Genomic DNA, 12,283 nt, shown 5'->3' on the forward strand with positions numbered 1-12,283 from the left:
TAATACTATACGTTGTATTTTATTTCGTATATGAGTCTGTTACAATAAGCATGAAATTTAATCATGAAAAATTCTTGACGCTGTGTTTTAGCTGTTAGTAACACACATAAAACACACCAGCGTCGTCTTCTGAAATAAGTTAAACTAGGGTTAAGACCCGCCCGCGTTGCGGCGCGGGTACATCGTAAATATTGAATGGATTAGTCCAAACGTTATAGGATGCATTAACCATATGAAAACACACACTTCGACATATCTAGTTGAACTCAATGTAACCTATATCAGCAGTGTGGTTGGATCAAACGTAAATTAAATCAAATTCATATCGAACAATCATAACGTATTATATGTGACCCAACTCATACATAGAAAACGTAACAGGTATGAAGGAAAATATGCACATGTAATCGGAAGGGATTAATTAGAGCTTTCGTAAAAAAAGGGAGAAAAAGAAACCATAATTTGACTCCAGTTGGTTCGAAACAAACTTTACGAAACATACATAAAATAAGCACCAAAACATATTATATTTGACCTAAATCATTTCACAAAAAAAAATTTACGTCGAAACGTAGAACAATTTGAATTCATACCAAAACGTACATAAAAATATGCACGTAAAAATGGTTTCTTTAAAAGAAAACGTATTATATTTTACCTGACTCGTCTATAAAAAAAAGTTTACGTCGGAATGTAGAACAAATCATATTTATATAACCGTACATAAAATATGCACGTAAAAAATAAATTTTAAGTAAAAGGAGTATAGGGGTAAACCGAAACAAAATATTAGTAAAAAAAATTTAATAGGTTAAAAACGTTTGTAAAACCGTGCCAAGTAGCACCAATTCCACAACGACATCGACTCTCAACATCGTAAAAATAAAATAGATAAAATGGTAAAAATTACACTGAACGAAAAGCAGACTAAAATCGTTGAACAACGCACACCCGTTACAGTGTGTTAATGCGAAGACATTACCAGAAACGTAAAATGTAGAAAATAATAACTTAGTCGATCTAGGACCCGACCGTTGCGGCGAACTTTTCAAAAGGGAAAAAATGGACGCGTTGCGACGGGTCTGTCAAATATGAAAAATAGAGCAAAAAACGTTAAACCTCACATGCACGCTACGGCATGTTAACTCGCAAAATTTAGAACGAAATGTAAAACGAAAAACTTGCGAAAGAATAAAACTATGGGGGGCCAAAGTTGAAAATAATAAAGTGTTGTGTTAAATTACAAAATATGAAAAACTTTGAGGTTAAAGTAAAAATTTTGAGGGTTAAAATGTAAAAGATAAAACCTAAAGGTTAGAGGTGAAATATAAAGTTTTTTTTGGGAAACTCCCAAAGCTTAGTGTACAACTCTTAATGCACAAAAAACTTGATAATTTATATATGGAATAATAACACATAAAACACGCCAGTGTCTTTTCGTTGTGTTTTAGCAGTTAGTAACACACATAGAACACAGTAGTTTTAGAGGATAGAAGGTACAGAGAAAGAGAGAAACTCGCGAGAAAGGTGAGAAGTTATCGTATGATAGTTATTTCCTTATTTAAAACAAGTTAAATGACACATCTACCCTCCAATCAACTAAATTAGCCTATTTTAAAACACATATATTACCAAAAGGCCACCAAGATGATCTCAACCATCAAACACACTCATCCAATGATCAAGATCACTTTCTACACTTTAACATGAAAAACATATTTTGTAGAGGAACCCCACCCTTACTATTAAACCCTTTATATTTATTTTTTAATCTATAAAAATATAAAAGAATGAATGATATTTTGTTCATTAAAACCATTAGGTTCACTCTTGAACCTTACTCTCTGTCTCTCTATATCTCTCTCTCTCTCTCTCTCTCTCTCTATATATATATATATATATATATATATATATATATATATATAAAGGTTGGATATCATAAATTGAATGGTTATTTGGAGGAAAAGTGTTTTATCTTAATTTATTCAAATAATTCAAAATCAACCAAAGTGAAATTTTATGAACAAAATTTATTCAGAAAACTAGAGTATTATAAAAAAAAAAGTTATAGTTTTTATAACCATAATACACAACCTATTTTCAAAAAAAAAAAATATATATTAATAATTTTGGATATAAAGGGTATTGGGTTTAATAATTCAAAGTTATGTATTTTTAATGCATGAAACCTACCAAATCCACTTATTTACAAGAATAAAATACCAAAATCATCTCTAAGATTGTGTTGATTTGCCTGTAAAATATATTTTTTTTGTAACTGGCCACCTAACGTATTGATTTTATTGTCATTTTCATCCAAATTACAAACCCACTTAAAATGTATCGTTAAGTTAAGCACGATTTTGGCAATTTACCATTTTTTTAGTTTTCTTTTTTAACTTTAAATAAAAAACAATAAAAATAATTATAATTAGAATATATATATACACACACATATATAGGGGAAGGATAAAACGAGAACACACTTTAGTTAAAAAAAAACTCAAAAACCTTTGTAAAAACTCTATGTAACGTTTTTATTTTCTAAAAAATGGAAACGTAACATACATACATATCTGAACATTTTTGTAAAAAAAAATGAAAAAGTGTCGAGTAGGTTTTTTTTTAATATTAAAAGTTCAATGTTACATAATACATATGTGTCCAAAAATATGTAACATACAAATTTTGAACATTTTTATAAAAAAAAGTCGCTGCTTTTTATATTTTTTTATAAAAAATGTTCAAATATATGTACGTTACTTTCCATTTTTTTAGAAAAAAATAAAAATGTTATATAGGGTTTTCTTGTGTTTTTCCAACCCAAGTGAGTATTTTATGTATATGTAATACACATATGAATGTAAGAAACATAAAATTTAAAAAAAAATATCAACCTTAAATCCCAAAATTTAGTGATTTATAGTTGTTCTTTTTGTTCTCCCAAAAAACACCCCGATGTTTCCACGTATTACCGGTGGGGAGTATCATGACGTAATTGATATCATCATAGTCAAATAATCACAGTTCAATGCACAACGAAAGTCTAAAGTAAATATAATACAAACCGATTCAAAAGTAACATCAAATATTACAAACGGATTGTAAGATGGATCCACAAGCAGATCTTAAAACAGAAATATAAACACTGTTCAACAGACTTTAGACGTTTAGAACAGAAATATAAACACTCGTCCTATATTCATTCAAAAATCGGATTGAATGTGTTCCTCATTTGAATGTGTTTTGTTGTACAGAATGGCTGCGGATGTAAAGATACGCAAAACACCAACTACGAAGGCGAGAACACTTGACAACCTCCTAGAAGATGGTGCGGTGGACATAAGGAAGTGATTGATATGAATGAATATAACCCCAGTGTAGCTCTTCGATTTTCCTTGAAATTCCAGAGCTCGCTAATTACATATCTACCACTTGGGTTATATTCATCCATATGAATGAATATAACCCCAGTGGCAGATATGTAATTACCTACACTGGGGTTGTATTCATTCATATCTGCTACATTTCGAAGTGCACCCGTCAGTAAAGATCCACAATTGCTTGTGGATCTTTGACGTTTTGTCTCTGTATTGTATGTTACGGTCTTTTGTTATCGAGTCTGTAAGTTCCGTCAAGTCTACGAAGTATGACGTTTTGTCTCTGTATTGTATGTATTAAAAGTTTACATTTAATATACAGTTTAGGCTTTAATAATTTGTTATATATAGTATACATTTAATTATTCTATTGCAATTATTTTAAAATAAAAGAGAATTTAGGCTTTAATAATTTGTTATATATAGTATACATTTAATTATTATATTGCATTTATTTAAAAAGAGTTAATTATTAGAATTATTTAAAAATAATGAATTTAGATTTCTTATTTATTTAAAAATAAAAGAGTTAATTTGAATTATTAGATTTCTTAAGAAAAAAGCAAAAAATGAATTTAGGGGCTCAGGTTGATATTTCACTCATACCATAGGGACGCAAAGTGTTATTAATATATGTCAAAAGACGGTCTAACCCCTGCCTCAAACAGTCAACTGACGGCAGGGACTCAAAGTGTTATGAATTCATAAGGTCAGGGGCTCAAAAAACCAAAAATTTAATTTAGGGGCTCAGGTTGATGTTTGGGACATACCACAAGGACGCAAATTGCATTTTTCTCAAACTTAAATTTAAAACATGTTTTACAAACTTAGGTCCTACGTAGCATAGGTAATATTGCTTCTTCACCTCTCGCCTCAGATTCAAGAACACATTGCCTTAGAACACCTCGGCTAAAAAAATAAGTAAAAGCATAAATTATACTATGCTAAAAACCAAAAACATTACAAGAATTGACAATAAAAACCATAAAACACACATTACAAGAATTCTCCTATATACTAAAAGATGAACGAAATCAACAGTAATAAATTGTAATATAATAAAATATTAAATACAGTTTTTTATGGTTTTATTATTTTCACATTATAATAATTGTTATCTTCTTTACTTTTTAAGTTTGATAAGCTTGGTGTTAACCGGTACTTGTATCGAAAATACCTGTTTGTTATCGATACATGAAGGTAACAAACAGTACCAACCTGGTACATAAAACGCTAAAAGTTGGTACCGTATTGAGTTTGATAATCTTTTAGTTCGATAAATTTGGTACTACTACCCGGTACCATTTGCTCATCCCTAATCACGGGTACCGTACGAACAACAACGGTATCATACAACTTTTTTTAGTTTCAGGGGTAGGGATGAGCTCGGTACCAACTGATACTGAATCGGTATTGGTACCGAAAATACCGGTTACGGTATCGGTATATGAAGGTAAAAACCGGTAGCGAACCGGTACCAGGAATGCCAAACGTGAGTACCGAACTGGTACTTAGGATCTTTCGGTTCAGAAAATTCGGTACCGGTACCCATTACTATTTGCTCATCTCTGACTACGGGTTTCTACCGAACAACATCATTACCATACAACTTTTTTAGTTGATTCTTTTGGTTATTTTTTAGTGTTTTTTTTTTCTACATTTTCTTTTTATTCTTCTCAGCGATTCCGTGTGCAACGCGCTCGTAGTGATTTCAAACATATATAAACACAGATTAAATAACAAAACAAGTTCGCCGTAACGTGGTCACGGTTTTTATAACTAGTTGACAATAAAAACCAAAAAACACACCTAGTGTTACAATTACACAATCTTACAATAAGCCTTTAATGGCTCCATTATTTTTCTCACACAAATGCAAGTTCTTCCTTTTGATTTTCATCTTCACCTCATTGACCAGTACCAATGTGTCCATTTTGCAACAATTTGTCATGTGATGGCATATTCTTCAAAGCTTTTATACTCCCATCATTTTTTAATAAATCTCACACACGGGTTTCGGGTGGGGTGTTTTATCGGCAATTGGTGCAACTAACCCGGGCTTATCATCATTGATCACCTCAAACCAATCCATATGCTTGTGTTTTTCATGCGTTCATAAAATACCCGGTCTGTGTCAGTTTCAACATGCCATAAATGGATTCTTGATGTCAATAAGACCATACGTTGTGTTGTGTTACGTGATTGTGACAGGGAGTCGTCCCACCTAGGCACTGAGACCATGGAACACCGCACCAGTGGTGTGGTGTATGGTGTAATCGTGAAATGCAAATTCGTAGGTGGAATTTTTTTATATTACAAATGTTTCATATATGAGTCAATGAAATCTCTCCACCTAGGAAATATTTTTAATTTTAATTTAAGACTTAATCTAATTTTCTCAAATAGCGGTTTTTAACACTCGTCCTATATCCATTCATAAATCGGAATGAATGTGTTCCTCATTTGAATGTGTTTTATTGTACAGAATGGCTGCGGATGTAAAGATACGCAAAACACCAACTACGAAGGCAAGAACACTTGACAACCTCAGGGACCTACTTATCCCCTTATAAGCCCTGGGGAAGGGGACCAGCCCCCCTACTATGACAATTTCACCCCTTTGACCAAGACACCAAGAGAAATACTGGCCACTAAAAGAGTCAAAAACTCATTCCCAAGACCCCCTCTGCTCAAGCCTGGACCAAAGGCCTACTAGAATGAGTATTGCGAATTTCATAAGGGATATGGTTACAAGACAGACAATTGCACGTATTTGAAGAGAGAGATTGAACTAGCAGTCAAAAACAGGGAAGTTCTCCCATTTGATTAAAGAAACAAAGGAAGGAGGGGACAAGAAGGGGAAGGATGCGTAAGTGGAAGAGCCAGAAAGGGATTTTGTAGACAAGATTAGAAGAGACGAATACAGTTCAATCCGGAGTGTCAAGGCAAGAGTGCTGGGAACCCCGGATTGTATGAAAGCACCTATACTCATGCCTCACCTAGAGGAACATGAAATCCAGAGGCTCCTCATCAACATTTTAGCAATATAGCGGGACACAAGGTAGCACGAATACACGTAGACGGGGGTAGTGTGGTAGAAGTGATATACGAGCATTGCTTCCTCAGGCTTGACAGAGTTATAAGGGACAGACTGGAGGAAGACTCCATGCCCCTTGTAGACTTCAACAACAGTGTTTCACACCCTTTAGGGAAGATAAGGCTCTCGTTCACAGTGAGTGTAGGTGACAGAGTAAGAACAATAGAGCTAGTATTCACTGTAATCATATCACCCTCGAAGTACAACGCCATATTAGGGAGACCGGGCATCGGGGACCTTCAAGCACAAGCTTCAACTCCTCATGGAGCCCTAGTATTCCAAATCCCCAGAGGGCTCGTTTGGGTAAAGTCCTCCTACGAGGTAGTATCATCAATCTCAGAAGTAGGGACTGGAAAGAAGTCCAAGGAGGAAGGGATAGAGGAATGGGTTCTGAATGAAAGATTCCTGAAACAAACTGTGCGAGTAGGTGCACATCTAACTGACAAGTGTAAAAGCGCCCTCAAGGAGCTACTGCTCTTCAATATAGACGTCTTCGAGTTTCAACACAGAGACATGTGCGGCATACCCCTGGAGTTTGACATAGCACCGGATCAACACCCATAGTTGGGTAAAATCAGTGACACAAAAGAAACGAAGTATGTGGTCGGATAAGAGGAGAGCACCATGTGAGGAAACCAGGAAGCACCTCAGGGTTGGCATCATGAAAGAAGTCAGGTATCCTACCTGGGTCGCAAACCCAGCGATGGTAAGTAAAAAAGATGGAGGGTGGAGAATGTGCGTGGACTACAAGGACCTGAACAAAGCATGCCCGAAGGACTTTTATCCCCTATCAGAGATTAACGTCCAGATAGACTCGCTGGCCCAGCCCCCTAAAATGTTTCTTGGACACATACAAGGGGTACCACCAGATTCAGATGTCCCTAGAAGATGAAGAGAAGATGGCATTCGTAACAGATGAGGGGACCTTCTGCTACACCAAGATGTCGTTCGAGCTCAAAAACACAGGAGCGACCTACCAGAGGTTCATGAACACATTGTTCTAGGACCAATTAGGGCGACTTCTTAATACATATGATGTTCATCCATTAAAATAGTTAAAAATACATAACATGCTATATGATAAAAACCATATGATAAAAACATGCTATGATACCATAGTAACAATCACAACATGCTATATGATAAAAACATATGATGTTCATCCATTAAAATAGTTAAAAATACATAACATATTGTCTTAACACGTCAACCACAAAATGCATTACAAAACATGAGTTGTTTAAAAGGAGTTCATAAGACTCGACAAACGACTACCAACGACACGAAAATTTGAGACATGTAACCCGTCCAGGAAGGAGTTACACTTCCAAACCTATGACCCTGGATGACATCCTTATTTAGTACGCAACTAATCATGCATCACTTGCCAGATCCAAATTAATTCCCTAAAATACATGTAGTTTAAAAAGTCAACAAAAAGTTGAGCGAGTTCATGTGTAAGTCTGTGTATATAAACCGTTTTAATATGTTTGTAAGTAAATTAGTCCCTGGTATTTAGCAATAAGGAAAAACTGATCACCATTGGGTTGCAAATCCAATAGTATATGTGAATGATGCAGGAAGACTTAAACCTAGCAAATTTGTCTCCGGTATGAAGACATAGTCACCACTATGGGCCCCCGGCCTCATGGGTGTGGGCTCGCTACACCCAAATAGATCTATCACTCATGTCCCGTGGTCCTACGATGAGGATTAATGGCCTTAAGTGTCATGCCCACCACTCACTTGATCGCGTAATAAAAACCCTCCTTAAGCTAACAATACCATGTATAAAATGTCTGAAAATAATTGTAATCATGTATTCCACCCCCGGAGTCTAAAACCGAAAACAGTAAAGGAATAAGGGGTCATGAACTCATCGTAGTGCGTCTTGACTCGAATCTTAACTATTTCCGCTACACGACAACCTACAACGTACTAATGTCTATTAGACGAACGGGCCGTGCCTTGGCTTAGAGTTTGGTGTTTTGAGTTATGTCACTTTGGTATTATTGTGACACCTGTGTCACTTTGACCGTCAAACAAATGCCAAACCAATGAAATTTTGTATTTCATACTTGGGAATTGTGAAAATATGTGTATCATTTGCACATATCAATTCTTGTTCGATTTCGGGCTTTAAGTCGCTTTCTGGAAGGTTATACACGATCTGATGCGTAAATATAACCAGTTTAATGCAACAAACACTCCGGAATAGTGACATAGGCTTAACATACCTTAAATAACCTTTACATAACTTAGAAATAAGTTTTGGATGGTTTGGTATGCCGAAATCAAGTTTATTCGCTTACAGGGACTATTTGCGTCAACTTGCAAAAGTCTGCCGTTTCGTAAGGCAACGTATAGTCCGGAACTTGATCATAAGTTAAACATACCATATATAACCTAAACATGGCTTAGAAATAAGCTTTGATAGGTTCGGTGTGCAAAAACATGCTTACATGATCTTACAGGGACTAAAAGTGTCAAAAACGGCGTAAGTTTGCATTTTCGCGCATATCTTACATTCTGGCCATATCTGAACATCCAAAATTTTTGTACACACTAAAATATTTTTATTTTAGTAATCGGCATGCAAAAATTCCATTCGTCGCGTAATTTGGATCGTTTCCGCGTCCGTTCGAGTTTCGTCGTAAATAACCGAACAACGTGACCGTACGACCAAACGAACCGACATCCGAGATGTTTTCAAGCATATTTCAGGTCCCCTACACTTTAACGACCTTGTGGAGCCTTGAAAATGACTTTACGGAGGTTAAAAACGTCAAAAACAAGCTTAAACACGTGTAGGGACCATTTCTGCCAAACTTTGAAAGTTCAGCCTACACCGTCGCGCTGCGCGACGGCCATAAGGCTTTGTGGTCGCGCTACGCGACGATCACATCTGGGCAGAAACATTGTTTTCAGCATCAGTTTTGTAAATTCAGGGGCCAATCTTGCAATTTTTTTGTGTGGTAGCCAAGTTACCACCTCTCCAAGGCTTTGCACCTGCTCCTAACACTTGTATGGATGAGATTTATTGCTTAATGGCTAAACAAACTGTCACACCCCAACCGATGGCGGAATCATCGGGGCGCGGCACTGAGCGAAACAGATTGTTCAGAAGTTTCCACAACAACTATCATACAATTCAGTTATATAACACGTCCCATACCGTGTCCCAAATAATAACAAGTTATCATAGAAATCAACCAAACAATATGGGAACTGTTCCGACAACTCAAATTCTTAATTATTACAGACCAAATGTAAATATTGTTTTAAGACCTCTAGACGACTACTGTGGATCTTACTGACTACAGGTGCCAGTGCAAGATCTACAGATAATTATGGCCCTGGAACAGGTACGTGGACACTGTCCTAAGGTCACAGACTCCTAGAAGTTTATTATTGCCTCGCTTCCCTAACACGCTAGTAGCTTAAACACCTGTCACATACGTTAAAATAAAAGTCAATACATATAATGTAAAGGTGAGTACACAAGTTTGATATAGCATATATAAAGTTCGAATAGTTTACGCATAACCAAGCACGTACACAAGGGAAAACGATGCATGTAAATTATCAACATGGGACCATTGATACCAACGACTGCGGGTTGACTGTCCGAGACAGTTCGCAATACATGATTACCACCGTAATCCATGCAAGTAATTGTCCTTAGCAACCCCCGTGTGAACGGGTGCTGAGTCCAAACTATAGTACTATGTTGCTAAAGCAGGTAGATAGCACTCCACGTGTAAACATAATAAACAGCAATCATTTAGTCAAGTAGCACATGCAAATCGGTTAGCGTTCAAATAGTTTGTGTTGATTGTGATTTTGATAGTTTACGTATGTAACACCCAAAAGTGCTGAAAACAAAAAGGGATCGAGTATACTCACAGTGATTGATTGTGGATTGAAGGGAGCACTGAGAATAGGTTAGCCTGAATAGTTCGATAACACAACGATGAGTAACGCGGAAAAAGTAAACAAAGGGAAACTGGATCGGATAGGCCAATCGATCGGACAGCAGTTCGATCGAGTGGGCTGTTCGATTGGTTTGAAAGTCCGTTCGAACATCCATTCGATCGGCTGGCTGGCTCGATCGGCTGGTTCCTTCAAGTGGATTGTTTCTTCCTTTGATGTGAAGGATGTGTTTGTGTATGATGGCTTGTACTACCTTTCAAGTTGGTCGATCGAACAGTTGTTCGATCGGTTAGCCCAACCGATCGGTTAGCATTGCAGACTTGGCAAGATGTCACTCGATCGGTTAGCATGCTCGATCGGGTGACATTCCATTGTTTCAAAAATCTAAGTGTTTTAAAGTATAGTATCTCATGATCCGAGCAGTAATGATTACAATCGAGTGGCGTAGTCGATCGAACAGTACCTCGTCAATACTACACTTTGTGAGTTGGTGGGTCTAAGTGCTGGTCGATCGGTTAGCCTAGTCGATCGGCTGGCATAGTCGTTCGGCTGGGCTGTTCGATCGAACAGCCTAGCCGTTCGGCCAGCTTCTCGATTTGGTTAACTTATCACCTAACACTTGGTTATTCCCGTTACTTGGTGTGATTTGGAGATATTTTGACTACGAGTTGAACCACGAAACTGAAGTTCTTACTTAGTCTACTGACTCGTGCAGGAATCACCCAAACTCGGTCAGGGACGGTTTGGAACCTAAGTTTAACATTCAACCCGAGATCGGTAAATCTCTTGGTAAACCCGAATCTTGAACCATGTGTTTGTTTAGGTTGATTTGTAAGTCGGTTCAAGTCTCGTTTTCACCTTTTTGAGTGTAAAAGAGTTGAAAGATAGATGAAAACCCATCTTCCAATCTTTTTCCACCGTGAAATGTTAAGATCTTTGGAAGATTTTAAGTTATTGATGTGGAAATCGGTTAAATCTAGCTTATTCATGGTTGAATGAAGTCAAAAACATGATGTTCTTGATGAACACCAAGAACACCATGATGACATCACTCAAGAACGCCTAGATCTTGGTGATTTCATGGATGAAATTCAGATTTTGAAAGATAGAAAGATGGAGAATCGATTAATGAACAAAAACGTACAAAGATTAGAGTGAAATACTTACAGGTTTGAGAGAAATCTTGGATTTAGTGAGAAGAAGAGGCTGGTCGGTCAGAGCTTTTCCAAAAGTGGAAAGCTTGACAAGGACAGCCCTATTTATAGGCTTCCAAAAGAGGAAAGGGTCAGCTGATCGAACAGCATTCCTGACCGAGCAGCTGTCCGATCGAACAGCCCTGTTCGATCGGCTAGCCTGTTCGATCAGGTTGCCCTGTTCGATCGGTTTGCCTGGTTTTTGAGTGTTTCGCGGCGATTTTCGATATTTCGAGTTCGATGAACGATGATTTGAGGATGATAGAATTCCTAATCAAATTACTTTTAGTCCCAACTACTATATCTAACATACAAGCATCCTTACAACTTGTTTCGGGTTCGATTTCCATTGAGTTTGATTCACCTTTGATTCTTGATTGATTTGATTGATTCACCACACACTTTAACATAAAAGTAAACATGCACAAGTAACACATAGGGCACACACACACGTATAAAAGTACTAAAATCCCCACACTTGAGTTTGATGATTGATTTGATTAGCTTTATTGCGTTGTTACTTCCTATCATTCACAGTCGGTCGTTGATTCACAGTTCGATTATCGGTCGATTAGTTTAATTATACAACACTTACTCCAAATAATACGAAAATCAAAATGAAACTAAAATGAAATTAATCTTTATTAATCTTTAATTCCAATAACAGTCAACACTTGACT

Source organism: Helianthus annuus, chromosome 11 (assembly GCF_002127325.2).
Source record: "Helianthus annuus cultivar XRQ/B chromosome 11, HanXRQr2.0-SUNRISE, whole genome shotgun sequence".
NCBI classification, from domain to species: domain Eukaryota; kingdom Viridiplantae; phylum Streptophyta; class Magnoliopsida; order Asterales; family Asteraceae; genus Helianthus; species Helianthus annuus.